The 15,261-nt window shown below is 39.9% G+C and overlaps 1 protein-coding gene and 1 long non-coding RNA gene across 5 annotated transcripts in view; one reads left to right on the top strand and one right to left on the bottom strand.

Moving 5' to 3' along the window:
• The window catches only part of LOC134806861 (DE-cadherin), a 402,744-nt gene that overhangs the window by 368,853 nt on the left and 18,630 nt on the right, over positions 1-15,261 (bottom strand). The gene's annotated exons all lie outside the window — the stretch shown is intronic.
• Positions 13,520-14,525, top strand: LOC134793630 (uncharacterized). Its single transcript, XR_010144567.1, has 2 exons — positions 13,520-13,606; positions 14,466-14,525. It is a non-coding gene; the product is annotated as an uncharacterized LOC134793630 (long non-coding RNA).

Below are 15,261 nucleotides of genomic sequence, written 5' to 3'. Positions count from 1 at the left end.
ATGCTACTAAGTCGCTGGCTGAAAAAAATACTCAGAATCGGGTCCTTACGATGCCACTTGCAGGACAACGTCAGCAGACTATACTGATTCAAGATAGATAGGTCATTTGCGGGCCATCAAAACAGATTTACCGGAAAAAATTAAAACATGAAAATCGGAATTACTCAAATTATGCTCCTAAGTTGACGGCCGAAAAAAATACTCAGAATCGGGTCCTTACGATGCCCTTTGCAGGACGACGTCAGATGATTATGCTGATTCAAGGTAGACAGGTCATTTGCGGGCGATCAAAACAGATTTAACGTAAAAAATAAAACTTGAAAATCTGAATTACTCAACTTGCGCTCCTAAGTCGACGGCTGACAAAAATACTCAGAATCGGGTCCTTACGATGCCACTTGCAGAACAATCTCAGCAGACCATACTGATTCAAGATAGATAGGTGATTTGCGGGCGTTCGAAACAGATTTACCAGAAAAAATAAAACTTGAAAATCTGAATTACTCAAATTATGCTACTAAGTCGAAGGCTGAAAAAAATACACAGAATCGGGTCCTTACGATGCCACTTGCAGGACAACGTCAGCAGACTATACTGATTCAAGATAGATAGGTCATTTGCGGGCGTTCAAAACAGATTTGCCGGAAATTATTAAAACATGAAAATCTGAATAACTCAACTTACGCTCCTAAGTCGACGGCTGACAAAAATACTCAGAATCGGGTCCTTACGATGCCACTTGCAGGACAATATTAGCAAACCATATTGATTCAAGATAGATAGGCCATTTGCGGGCGTTCAAAACAGATTTGCTGGAAAAAATTAAAACTTGAAAATCTGAATAACTCAACTTACGCTCCTAAGTCGACGGCTGAAAAAAATAGTCAGAATCGGGTCCTTACGATGCCACTTGCAGGACAATCTCACCAGACCATACTGATTCAAGATAGATAGGTCATTTGCGGGCGATCAAAACAGATTTATCGGAAAAAAATAAACTTGTAAATCGGAATTACTCAAATTATGCTCCTAAGTTGACGGCCGAAAAAAATACTCAGAATCGGGTCCTTACGATGCCCTTTGCAGGACAACGTCAGCAGACTATACTGATTCAAGATAGATAGGTCAAAAATAAAACTAGAAAATCTGAATTACTCAAATTATGTTCCTAAGTCGCACCCTGAAAAAAATACTCAGAATCGGGTCCTTACGATGCCACTTGCAGGACAATCTCAGCAGACCATACTGATTCAAGATAGATAGGTCATTTGCAGGCGATCAAAACAGATTTACCGGAAAAAAATAAAACTTGAATTTCTGAATTACTCAAATTATGCTCCTAGGTCGACGGCTGAAAAAAATACTTAGAATCGGGTCCTTACGATGCCACTTGCAGAACAATGTCAGCAGACCATACCGATTCAAGACAGATAGGTCATTTGCGGGCGTTCGAAACAGATTTGCCGGAAAAAAGTAAAACTTGAAAATCTGAATAACTCAACTTACGATCCTAAGTCGACGGCTGAAAAAAATATTCACAATCGGGTCCTTACGATGCTACTTGCAAGACAACGTCAGCAAACTATACTGATTCAGGACAGATAGGTCATTTGCGGGCGTTCGAAACAGATTTACCAGAAAAAATAAAACTTGAAAATCTGAATTACTCAAATTATGCTACTAAGTCGACGGCTGAAAAAAATACACAGAATCGGGTCCTTACGATGCCACTTGCAGGACAACGTCAGCAGACTATACTGATTCAAGATAGATAGGTCATTTGCGGGCGTTCAAAACAGATTTGCCGGAAATTATTAAAACTTGAAAACCTGAATAACTCAACTTACGCTCCTAAGTCGACGGCTGACAAAAATACTCAGAATCGGGTCCTTACGATGCCACTTGCAGGACAACGTCAGCAGACTATACTGATTCAAGATAGATAGGTCCTTTGCGGGCGATCAAAACAGATTTACCGGAAAAAAATAAAACTTGAAATTCTGAATTACTCAAATTATGCTCCTAGGTCGACGGCTGAAAAAAATACTTAGAATCGGGTCCTTACGATGCCACTTGCAGGACAACGTCAGCAGACTATACTGATTCAATATAGATAGGTCATTTGCGGGCGTTCAAAACAGGTTTGCCGGAAATTATTAAAACATGAAAATCTGAATAACTCAACTTACGCTCCTAAGTCGACGGCTGACAAAAATACTCAGAATCGGGTCCTTACGATGACACTTGCAGGACAACGTCAGCAGACTATACTGATTCAAGATAGATAGGTCCTTTGCGGGCGTTCGAAACAGATTTGCCGGAAAAAATTAACACTTGAAAACCTGAATAACTCAACTTACGCTCCTAAGTCGACGGCTGAAAAAAATAGTCAGAATCGGGTCCTTACGATGCCACTTGCAGGACAATCTCAGCAGACCATACTGATTCGAGATAGATAGGTCATTTGCGGGCGTTCGAAACAGATTTGCCGGAAAAAATTAAAACTTGAAAACCTGAATAACTCAACTTACGCTCCTAAGTCGACGGCTGAAAAAAAATACTCAGAATCTGGTCCTTACGATGCCACTTGCAGGACAATCTCAGCAGACCATACTGATTCAAGATAGATAGGTCATTTGCGGGCGTTCGAAACAGATTTGCTGGAAAAAATTAAAACTTGAAAATCTGAATAACTCAACTTACGCTCCTAAGTCGACGGCTGAAAAAAATATTCAGAATCGGGTCCTTACGATGCCACTTGCAGGACAATCTCAGCAGACCATACTGATTCAAGATAGATAGGTCATTTGCGGGCGTTCGAAACAGATTTGCTGGAAAAAATTAAAACTTGAAAATCTGAATAACTCAACTTACGCTCCTAGGTCGACGGCTGAAAAAAATACTTAGAATCGGGTCCTTACGATGCCACTTGCAGGACAACGTCAGCAGAATATACTGATTCAATATAGATAGGTCATTTGCGGGCGTTCAAAACAGGTTTGCCGGAAATTATTAAAACATGAAAATCTGAATAACTCAACTTACGCTCCTAAGTCGACGGCTGACAAAAATACTCAGAATCGGGTCCTTACGATGACACTTGCAGGACAACGTCAGCAGACTATACTGATTCAAGATAGATAGGTCCTTTGCGGGCGTTCGAAACAGATTTGCCGGAAAAAATTAACACTTGAAAACCTGAATAACTCAACTTACGCTCCTAAGTCGACGGCTGAAAAAAATAGTCAGAATCGGGTCCTTACGATGCCACTTGCAGGACAATCTCAGCAGACCATACTGATTCAAGATAGATAGGTCATTTGCGGGCGTTCGAAACAGATTTGCCGGAAAAAATTAAAACTTGAAAACCTGAATAACTCAACTTACGCTCCTAAGTCGACGGCTGAAAAAAAATACTCAGAATCTGGTCCTTACGATGCCACTTGCAGGACAATCTCAGCAGACCATACTGATTCAAGATAGATAGGTCATTTGCGGGCGTTCGAAACAGATTTGCTGGAAAAAATTAAAACTTGAAAATCTGAATAACTCAACTTACGCTCCTAAGTCGACGGCTGAAAAAAATATTCAGAATCGGGTCCTTACGATGCCACTTGCAGGACAATCTCAGCAGACCATACTGATTCAAGATAGATAGGTCATTTGCGGGCGTTCGAAACAGATTTGCTGGAAAAAATTAAAACTTGAAAATCTGAATAACTCAACTTACGCTCCTAAGTCGACGGCTGAAAAAAATAGTCAGAATCGGGTCCTTATGATGCCACTTGCAGGACAATATCAGCAGACCATACTGATTCAAGATAGATAGGTCATTTGCGAGCGTTCGAAACAGATTTGCTGGAAAAAATTAAAACTTGAAAATCTGAATAACTCAACTTACGCTCCTAAGTCGACGGCTGAAAAAAATATTCAAAATCGGGTCCTTACGATGCCACTTGCAGGACAATTTCGGCAGACCATACTGATTCAAGAAAGATAGGTCATTTGCGGGCGTTCAAAACAGATTTGCTAGAAAAAATTAAAACATGAAAATCTGAATAACTCAACTTACGCTCCTAAGTCGACGGCTGAAAAAAATACTCAGAATCGGGTCCTTACGATGCCACTTGCAGGACAATCTCAGCAGACCATACTGATTCAAGATAGATAGGTCATTTGCGGGCGTTCGAAACAGATTTGCTGGAAAAAATTAAAACTTGAAAATCTGAATAACTCAACTTACGCTCCTAAGTCGACGGCTGAAAAAAATAGTCAGAATCGGGTCCTTACGATGCCACTTGCAGGACAATATCAGCAGACCATACTGATTCAAGATAGATAGGTCATTTGCGGGCGTTCGAAACAGATTTGCTGGAAAAAATTAAAACTTGAAAATCTGAATAACTCAACTTACGCTCCTAAGTCGACGGCTGAAAAAAATAGTCAGAATCGGGTCCTTACGATGCCACTTGCAGGACAACGTCAGTAGACCAACCTGATTGAAGATAGATAGGACATTTGCGAGCGTTCAAAACAGATTTGCCGGAAAAAATTTAAACATGAAAATCTGAATAACTCAACTTACGCTCCTAAGTCGACGGCTGACAAAAATACTCAGAATCGGGTCCTTACGATGCCACTTGCAGAACAATCTCAGCAGACCATACTGATTCAAGATAGATAGGTCATTTGCGGGCGTTCGAAACAGATTTGCCCGAAAAAATTAAAACTTGAAAATCTGAATAACTCAACTTACGCTCCTAAGTCGACGGCTGAAAAAAATACTCAGAATCGGGTCCTTACGATGCCACTTGCAGAACAATTTCAGCAGACCATACTGATTCAAGAAAGATAGGTCATTTGCGGGCGTTCTAAATAGATTTGCTGGAAAAATTAAAACTTGAAAATCTGAATAACTCAACTTACGCTCCTAAGTCGACGGCTGAAAAAAATAGTCAGAATCGGGTCCTTACGATGCCACTTGCAGGACAACGTCAGTAGACCAACCTAATTCAAGATAGATTGGTCATTTGCGGGCGATCAAAACAGATTTACCGGAAAAAAATAAAACTTAGAATTCAGAATTACTCAAATTATGCTCCTAGGTCGACAGCTGAAAAAAATACTTAGAATCGGGTCCTTACGATGCCACTTGCAGGTCAATGTCAGCAGACCATACTGATTCAAGACAGATAGGTCATTTGCGGGCGTTCGAAACAGAATTGCCGGAAAAAATTAAAACTTGAAAACCTGAATAACTCAACTTACCCTCCTAAGTCGACGGCTGAAAATTAGTCACAATCGGGTCCTAACGATGCCTCTTGCAGGACAATGTCAGCTGACCATGCTGATTCAAGATAGATAGGTAATTTGTGGGCGATCAAAACAGATTTAACGGAAAAAAATAAAACTTGAAAATATGAATAACTCAACTTACGCTCCTAAGTCGCAGGCTGAAAAAAATAGAATCGGGTCCTTACGATGCCACTTGCAGGACAATGTCAGCAGACCATACTGATTCAAGATAGATAGGTCATTTGCGGGCGTTCGAAACAGATTTGCCGGAAAAAATTAAAACTTGAAAATCTGAATTACTCAAATTATGCTACTAAGTCGCAGGCTGAAAAAAATACTCTGAATCGGGTCCTTACGATGCCACTTGCAGGACAATGTCAGCAGACCATACCAATTCAAGATAGATAGACATTTGCGAGCGTTCAAAACAGATTTGCTGGAAAAAATTTAAACATGAAAATCTGAATAACTCAACTTACGCTCCTAAGTCGACGGCTGACAAAAATACTCAGAATCGGGTCCTTACGATGCCACTTGCAGAACAATCTCAGCAGACCATACTGATTCAAGATAGATAGGTCATTTGCGGGCGTTCGAAACAGATTTGCCCGAAAAAATTAAAACTTGAAAATCTGAATAACTCAACTTACGCTCCTAAGTCGACGGCTGAAAAAAATACTCAGAATCGGGTCCTTACGATGCCACTTGCAGAACAATTTCAGCAGACCATACTGATTCAAGAAAGATAGGTCATTTGCGGGCGTTCTTAACAGATTTGCTGGAAAAAATTAAAACTTGAAAACCTGAATAACTCAACTTACCCTCCTAAGTCGACGGCTGAAAATTAGTCACAATCGGGTCCTAACGATGCCCCTTGCAGGACAATGTCAGCTGACCATGCTGATTCAAGATAGATAGGTAATTTGCGGGCGATCAAAACAGATTTAACGGAAAAAAATAAAACTTGAAAATATGAATAACTCAACTTACGCTCCTAAGTCGCAGGCTGAAAAAAATACTCAGAATCGGGTCCTTACGATGCCACTTGCAGGACAACGTCAGAAGACTATACTGATTCAAGATAGATAGGTCATTTGCGGGCGTTCGAAACAGATTTGCCCGAAAAAATTAAAACTTGAAAATCTGAATAACTCAACTTACGCTCCTAAGTCGACGGCTGAAAAAAATATTCAGAATCGGGTTCTTACGATGCCACTTGCAGGACAATGTCAGCAGACCATACTGAATCAAGATAGATAGGTCATTTGCGGGCGTTCGAAACAGATTTGCCGGAAAAAATTAAAACTTGAAAATCTGAATTACTCAAATTATGCTACTAAGTCGCAGGCTGAAAAAAATACTCAGAATCGGGTCCTTACGATGCCACTTGCAGGACAATGTCAGCAGACCATACTGATTCAAGACAGATAGGTCATTTGCGGGCGTTCGAAACAGATTTAACGGAAAAAAATAAAACTTGAAAATATGAATAACTCAACTTACGCTCCTAAGTCGCAGGCTGAAAAAAATACTCAGAATCGGGTCCTTACGATGCCACTTGCAGGACAACGTCAGCAGACTATACTGATTCAAGATAGATGTCATTTGCGGGCGATCAAAACAGATTTACCGGAAAAAATTAAAATTGACTAAGCCCCACGGTAAGCTCAAGAAAGCTTGTGTTGTGAGTACTCAGACAACGATATATATAATGTATAAATACTTAAATACATAGAATACAACCATGACTCAGGAACAAATATCTGTATCATCAATCATACAAATAAATGCCCTTACCAGGATTCGAACCCGGGACCATCGGCTTCATAGGCAGGGTCACTACCGGACGAATCATTCTGTCCCTTTCTAATGTATGGCACTATTCCTTTCAGCCATTTAGGGTTGTGAAAATTCCAAGTCATTATCTTAATCTGTGATCGTGCACGCAAAACATCCTCCAGACTGAGCATAGTCTACCCCCTCTGCCACGCATAAGTTGTATCCAGATGAGACAATTTTTCGGCAATCTGATGAAATTCTCTGATCGCACAGGGCCGTGCGGATGCAAATACCAATTCAATTCCCCCATCACATCAGCAGGTGCGGACACAAAAATGCCAATTTTCATAGTAAAATGCAAATTGGTGATTTAATTTGTGTGTGTGTGGACGCTAAAAGAGATTGACCAATTATTTTCCTGAACAAATCGACTGATTTCGTCAGTCCCGTCTGGGTACCCCAATACGGTAATTTTCATAGACATAATATACTTAAAGATTACGTCTAAGCGAGCTGTCACTGTAACCACTTTTGTGTAGTGTACGATTAACAATGTTACACCACCTTGCTATAGCCATGTCGATAAAGTCATATCGATAAACTATCGACATTTCTTGCAATTTTAAATTTGTGTTTTTTTTTTTAATGTTTAACGATACCTAAAATGAACCAAAACGCTTTTATTCTTTATTGTGGTTATCAGATGACAATTTTATCGTCACACCCCAGCAGGAAACGAAGGGAAAGTTCAAAGGTCTTACCACGAACCACGTTCGATGTGTTGCCTCTCTGCCGCACTTGTAAATTGGTATGTAAGTTTGACAAGGAGGCAACACGTCGAACGTGGTTCGCGGTAGGCCCCCAGATATTTAATGAAAATACATAAATACCTACTAAAATATGTGTTCCGGAATAGTCAACTTATTTTATTATATACTAATATATTCATTATCCATTAGCATTTCAATTATGTTTATGTTTAACGAAGATATTGAAGCTTCAACATATATAACATGATTAAAAAATCGACTTTTCACATCCCTAAAAGAGCACACATACACGTTATTACGCACACATATACAGCCTGGATGCACGCCCGCAAATGACCTATCTATCTTAAATCAGTATAGTCTGTTGACGTTGTCCTGCAAGTGGCATCGTAAGGACCCGATTCTGAGTATTTTTTTCAGCCTGCCACTTAGAAGCATAATTTGAGTAATTCAGAATTTCAAGTTTTATTTTTTTCCGGTAAATCTGTTTTGATCACCCGCAAATGACCTATCTGTCTTGAATCAGTATAGTCTGCTGACGTTGTCCTGCAAGTAGCATCGTAAGGACCCGATTCTGAGTATTTTTTTCAGCCTGCGACTTAGGAGCGTAAGTTGAGTTATTCATATTTTCAAGTTTTATTTTTTTCCGTTAAATCTGTTTTGATCGCCCGCAAATGACCTATCTATCTTGAATCAGCATGGTCAGCTGACATTGTCCTGCAAGGGGCATCGTTAGGACCCGATTCTGACTAATTTTCAGCCGTCGACTTAGGAGCGTAAGTTGAGTTATCCAGGTTTTCAAGTTTTAATTTTTTCCGGCAATTCTGTTTCGAACGCCCGCAAATGACCTATCTATCTTGAATCAGTATAGTCTGCTGAGATTGTCCTGCAAGTGGCATCGTAAGGACCCGATTCTGAGTATTTTTTTCAGCCGTCGACTTAGGAGCGTAAGTTGAGTTATTCAGATTTTCATGTTTTAATTTTTTCCGGCAAATCTGTTTTGAACGCCCGCAAATGACCTATCTATCTTCAATCAGGTTGGTCTACTGACGTTGTCCTGCAAGTGGCATCGTAAGGACCCGATTCTGACTATTTTTTTCAGCCGTCGACTTAGGAGCGTAAGTTGAGTTATTCAGATTTTCAAGTTTTAATTTTTTCCAGCAAATCTGTTTCGAACGCCTGCAAATGACCTATCTATCTTGAATCAGTATGGTCTGCTGAGATTGTCCTGCAAGTGGCATCGTAAGGATCCGATTTTGAATATTTTTTTCAGCCGTCGACTTAGGAGCGTAAGTTGAGTTATTCAGATTTTCAAGTTTTAATTTTTTCCAGCAAATCTCTTTAGAACGCCCGCAAATGATCTATCTATCTTGAATCAGTATGGTCTGCTGAGATTGTCCTGCAAGTGGCATCGTAAGGACCCGATTCTGACTATTTTTTTTCAGCCGTCGACTTAGGAGCGTAAGTTGAGTTATTCAGATTTTCAAGTTTTAATTTTTTCCAGCAAATCTCTTTAGAACGCCCGCAAATGATCTATCTATCTTGAATCAGTATGGTCTGCTGAGATTGTCCTGCAAGTGGCATCGTAAGGACCCGATTCTGACTATTTTTTTTCAGCCGTCGACTTAGGAGCGTAAGTTGAGTTATTCAGGTTTTCAAGTTTTAATTTTTTCCGGCAAATCTGTTTCGAACGCCCGCAAATGACCTATCTATCTTGAATCAGTATGGTCTGATGAGATTGTCCTGCAAGTGGCATCGTAAGGACCCGATTCTGACTATTTTTTTCAGCGTGCGACTTAGGAGCATAATTTGAGTAATTCAGATTTTCTAGTTTTATTTTTTTCTGGTAAATCTGTTTCGAACGCCCGCAAATGACCTATCTATCTTGAATCAGTATAGTCTGCTGACGTTGTCCTGCAAAGGGCATCGTAAGGACCCGATTCTGAGTATTTTTTTCGGCCGTCAACTTAGGAGCATAATTTGAGTAATTCCGATTTACAAGTTTTATTTTTTTCCGGTAAATCTGTTTTGATCGCCCGCAAATGACCTATCTATCTTGAATCAGTATAGTCTGCTGACGTTGTCCTGCAAGTGGCATCGTAAGGACCCGATTCTGAGTATTTTTTTTCAGCCAGCGACTTAGTAGCATAATTTGAGTAATTCCGATTTTCAAGTTTTAATTTTTTCCGGTAAATCTGTTTCGAACGCCTGCAAATGACCTATCTATCTTGAATCAGTATGGTCTGCTTACATTGTCCTGCAAGTGGCATCGTAAGGACCCGATTCTGAATATTTTTTTCAGCCTGCGACTTAGTAGCATAATTTGAGTAATTCAGATTTTCAAGTTTTATTTTTTTCTGGTAAATCTGTTTCGAACGCCCGTAAATGACCTAACTATCTTGAATTGGTATGGTCTGCTGACATTGTCCTGCAAGTGGCATCGTAAGGACCCGAATCTGAGTATTTTTTTCAGCGTTCGACTTAGGAGCGTAAGTTGAGTAATCCAGATTTTCAAGTTTTATTTTTTTCCGTTAAATCTGTTTTGATCGCCCGCAAATGACCTATCTATCTTGAATCAGTATAGTCTGCTGACGTTGTGCTGAAAGTGGCATCGTAAGGACCCGATTCTGAGTATTTTTTTCAGCGTTCGACTTAGGAGCGTAAGTTGAGTAATCCAGATTTTCAAGTTTTATTTTTTTCCGTTAAATCTGTTTTGATCGCCCGCAAATGACCTATCTATCTTGAATCAGTATAGTCTGCTGACGTTGTCCTGCAAGTGGGATCGTAAGGACCCGATTCTGAGTATTTTTTTCAGCCTGCGACTTAGGAGCGTAAGTTGAGTTATTCATATTTTCAAGTTTTATTTTTTTCCGTTAAATCTGTTTTGATCGCCCGCAAATGACCTATCTATCTTGAATCAGCATGGTCAGCTGACATTGTCCTGCAAGGGGCATCGTTAGGACCCGATTCTGACTAATTTTCAGCCGTCGACTTAGGAGCGTAAGTTGAGTTATCCAGGTTTTCAAGTTTTAATTTTTTCCGGCAATTCTGTTTCGAACGCCCGCAAGTGACCTATCTATCTTGAATCAGTATAGTCTGCTGACGTTGTCCTGCAAAGGGCATCGTAAGGACCCGATTCTGAGTATTTTTTTCGGCCGTCAACTTAGGAGCATAATTTGAGTAATTCCGATTTACAAGTTTTATTTTTTTCCGGTAAATCTGTTTTGATCGCCCCCAAATGACCTATCTATCTTGAATAAGCATAATCATCTGACGTCGTCCTGCAAAGGGCATCGTAAGGACCCGATTCTGAGTATTTTTTTTCGGCCGTCAACTTAGGAGCATAATTTGAGTAATTCCGATTTACAAGTTTTAATTTTTTCCGATAAATCTGTTTTGATCGCCCGCAAATGACCTATCTATCTTGAATCAGTATAGTCTGCTGACGTTGTCCTGCAAGTGGCATCGTAAGGACCCGATTCTGAGTATTTTTTTGAACCTGCGACTTAGGAGCGTAAGTTGAGTTATTCATATTTTCAAGTTTTATTTTTTTCCGTTAAATCTGTTTCGAACGCCCGCAAATGACCTATCTGTCTTGAATCAGTATGGTCTGCTGACATTGTCCTGCAAGTGGCATCGTAAGGACCCGAATTTAAGTATTTTTTTCAGCTGTCGACCTAGGAGCATAATTTGAGTAATTCAGAATTTCAAGTTTTATTTTTTTCCGGTAAATATGTTTTGATCGCCCGCAAATGACCTATCTATCTTGAATCAGGTTGGTCTACTGACGTTGTCCTGCAAGTAGCATCGTAAAGACCCGATTCTGAATATTTTTTTCAGCCGTCGACTTAGGAGCGTAAGTTGAGTAATTTTGATTTTCAAGTTTTATTTTTTTCTGGTAAATCTGTTTCGAACGCCCGTAAATGACCTATCTATCTTGAATCAGTATGGTCTGCTGACATTGTCCTGCAAGTGGCATCGTAAGGACCCTATTCTGAATATTTTTTTCAGCCGTCGACCTAGGAGCATAATTTGAGTAATTCAGAATTTCAAGTTTTATTTTTTTCCGGTAAATCTGTTTTGATCGCCCGCAAATGACCTATCTATCTTGAATCAGGTTGGTCTACTGACGTTGTCCTGCAAGTGGCATCGTAAGGACCCGATTCTGTCAATTTTTTTCAGCTGTCGACTTAGGAGCGTAAGTTGAGTTATTCAGATTTTCAAGTTTTAATTTTTTCCAGCAAATCTGTTTCGAACGCCCGCAAATGATCTATCTATCTTGAATCAGTATGGTCTGCTGAGATTGTCCTGCAAGTGGCATCGTAAGGACCCGATTCTGAGTATTTTTTTCAGCCGTCGACTTAGGAGCGTAAGTTGAGTTATTCAGATTTTCATGTTTTAATTTTTTCCGGCAAATCTGTTTTGAACGCCCGCAAATGACCTATCTATCTTCAATCAGGTTGGTCTACTGACGTTGTCCTGCAAGTGGCATCGTAAGGACCCGATTCTGACTATTTTTTTCAGCCGTCGACTTAGGAGCGTAAGTTGAGTTATTCAGATTTTCAAGTTTTAATTTTTTCCAGCAAATCTGTTTCGAACGCCCGCAAATGACCTATCTATCTTGAATCAGTATGGTCTGCTGAGATTGTCCTGCAAGTGGCATCGTAAGGACCCGATTCTGAGTATTTTTTTCAGCCGTCGACTTAGGAGCGTAAGTTGAGTTATTCAGATTTTCATGTTTTAATTTTTTCCGGCAAATCTGTTTTGAACGCCCACAAATGTCCTATCTATCTTGAATTGGTATGGTCTGCTGACATTGTCCTGCAAGTGGCATCGTAAGGACCCGATTCAGAGTATTTTTTTCAGCCTGCGACTTAGTAGCATAATTTGAGTAATTCAGATTTTCAAGTTTTAATTTTTTCCGGTAAATCTGTTTCGAACGCCCGCAAATGACCTATCTATCTTGAAGCAGTATGGTCTGCTGACATTGTCCTGCAAGTGGCATCGTAAGGACCCGATTCTGAGTATTTTTTTCAGCCTGCGACTTAGGAGCGCAAGTTGAGTAATTCAGATTTTCAAGTTTTATTTTTTTACGTTAAATCTGTTTTCATCGCCCGCAAATGACCTGTCTATCTTGAATCAGCATAATCATCTGACGTCGTCCTGCAAAGGGCATCGTAAGGACCCGATTCTGAGTATTTTTTTCGGCCGTCAACTTAGGAGCATAATTTGAGTAATTCCGATTTAGAAGTTTATTTTTTTCCGATAAATCTGTTTTGATCGCCCGCAAATGACCTATCTATCTTGAATCAGTATGATCTGGTGAGATTGTCCTGCAAGTGGCATCGTAAGGACCCGATTCTGACTATTTTTTTCAGCCGTCGACTTAGGAGCGTAAGTTGAGTTATTCAGATTTTCAAGTTTTAATTTTTTCCAGCAAATCTGTTTCGAACGCCCGCAAATGGCATATCTATCTTGAATCAGTATGGTTTGCTGATAATGTCCTGCACGTGGCATCGTAAGGACCCGATTCTGAGTATTTTTGTCAGCCGTCGACTTAGGAGCGTAAGTTGAGTTATTCAGATTTTCATGTTTTAATAATTTCCGGCAAATCTGTTTTGAACGCCCGCAAATTACCTATCTATCTTGAATCAGGTTGGTCTACTGACGTTGTCCTGCAAGTGGCATCGTAAGGACCCGATTCTGACAATTTTTTTCAGCCGTCGACTTAGGAGCGTAAGTTGAGTTATTCAGATTTTCAAGTTTTAATTTTTTCCAGCAAATCTGTTTAGAACGCCCGCAAATGACCTATCTATCTTGAATCAGTATGGTCTGCTGAGATTGTCCTGCAAGTGGCATCGTAAGGACCCGATTCTGAGTATTTTTTTTCAGCCGTCGACTTAGGAGCGTAAGTTGAGTTATTCAGATTTTCATGTTTTAATTTTTTCCGGCAAATCTGTTTTGAACGCCCGCAAATGACCTATCTATCTTCAATCAGGTTGGTCTACTGACGTTGTCCTGCAAGTGGCATCGTAAGGACCCGATTCTGACTATTTTTTTCAGCCGTCGACTTAGGAGCGTAAGTTGAGTTATTCAGATTTTCAAGTTTTAATTTTTTCCAGCAAATCTGTTTCGAACGCCTGCAAATGACCTATCTATCTTGAATCAGTATGGTCTGCTGAGATTGTCCTGCAAGTGGCATCGTAAGGATCCGATTTTGAATATTTTTTTCAGCCGTCGACTTAGGAGCGTAAGTTGAGTTATTCAGATTTTCAAGTTTTAATTTTTTCCAGCAAATCTCTTTAGAACGCCCGCAAATGATCTATCTATCTTGAATCAGTAGGGTCTGCTGAGATTGTCCTGCAAGTGGCATCGTAAGGACCCGATTCTGACTATTTTTTTTCAGCCGTCGACTTAGGAGCGTAAGTTGAGTTATTCAGATTTTCAAGTTTTAATTTTTTCCAGCAAATCTCTTTAGAACGCCCGCAAATGATCTATCTATCTTGAATCAGTATGGTCTGCTGAGATTGTCCTGCAAGTGGCATCGTAAGGACCCGATTCTGACTATTTTTTTTCAGCCGTCGACTTAGGAGCGTAAGTTGAGTTATTCAGGTTTTCAAGTTTTAATTTTTTCCGGCAAATCTGTTTCGAACGCCCGCAAATGACCTATCTATCTTGAATCAGTATGGTCTGCTGAGATTGTCCTGCAAGTGGCATCGTAAGGACCCGATTCTGACTATTTTTTTCAGCGTGCGACTTAGGAGCATAATTTGAGTAATTCAGATTTTCTAGTTTTATTTTTTTCTGGTAAATCTGTTTCGAACGCCCGCAAATGACCTATCTATCTTGAATCAGTATAGTCTGCTGACGTTGTCCTGCAAAGGGCATCGTAAGGACCCGATTCTGAGTATTTTTTTCGGCCGTCAACTTAGGAGCATAATTTGAGTAATTCCGATTTACAAGTTTTATTTTTTTCCGGTAAATCTGTTTTGATCTCCCGCAAATGACCTATCTATCTTGAATCAGTATAGTCTGCTGACGTTGTCCTGCAAGTGGCATCGTAAGGACCCGATTCTGAGTATTTTTTTTCAGCCAGCGACTTAGTAGCATAATTTGAGTAATTCCGATTTTCAAGTTTTAATTTTTTCCGGTAAATCTGTTTCGAACGCCTGCAAATGACCTATCTATCTTGAATCAGTATGGTCTGCTGACATTGTCCTGCAAGTGGCATCGTAAGGACCCGATTCTGAATATTTTTTTCAGCCTGCGACTTAGTAGCATAATTTGAGTAATTCAGATTTTCAAGTTTTATTTTTTTCTGGTAAATCTGTTTCGAACGCCCGTAAATGACCTAACTATCTTGAATTGGTATGGTCTGCTGACATTGTCCTGCAAGTGGCATCGTAAGGACCCGAAT

The sequence above is a fragment of the Cydia splendana genome, chromosome 1 (genome assembly GCF_910591565.1).
Source record: "Cydia splendana chromosome 1, ilCydSple1.2, whole genome shotgun sequence".
Lineage (NCBI taxonomy): Eukaryota > Metazoa > Arthropoda > Insecta > Lepidoptera > Tortricidae > Cydia > Cydia splendana.
This window is presented reverse-complemented; position numbering and strand designations above follow the sequence as displayed.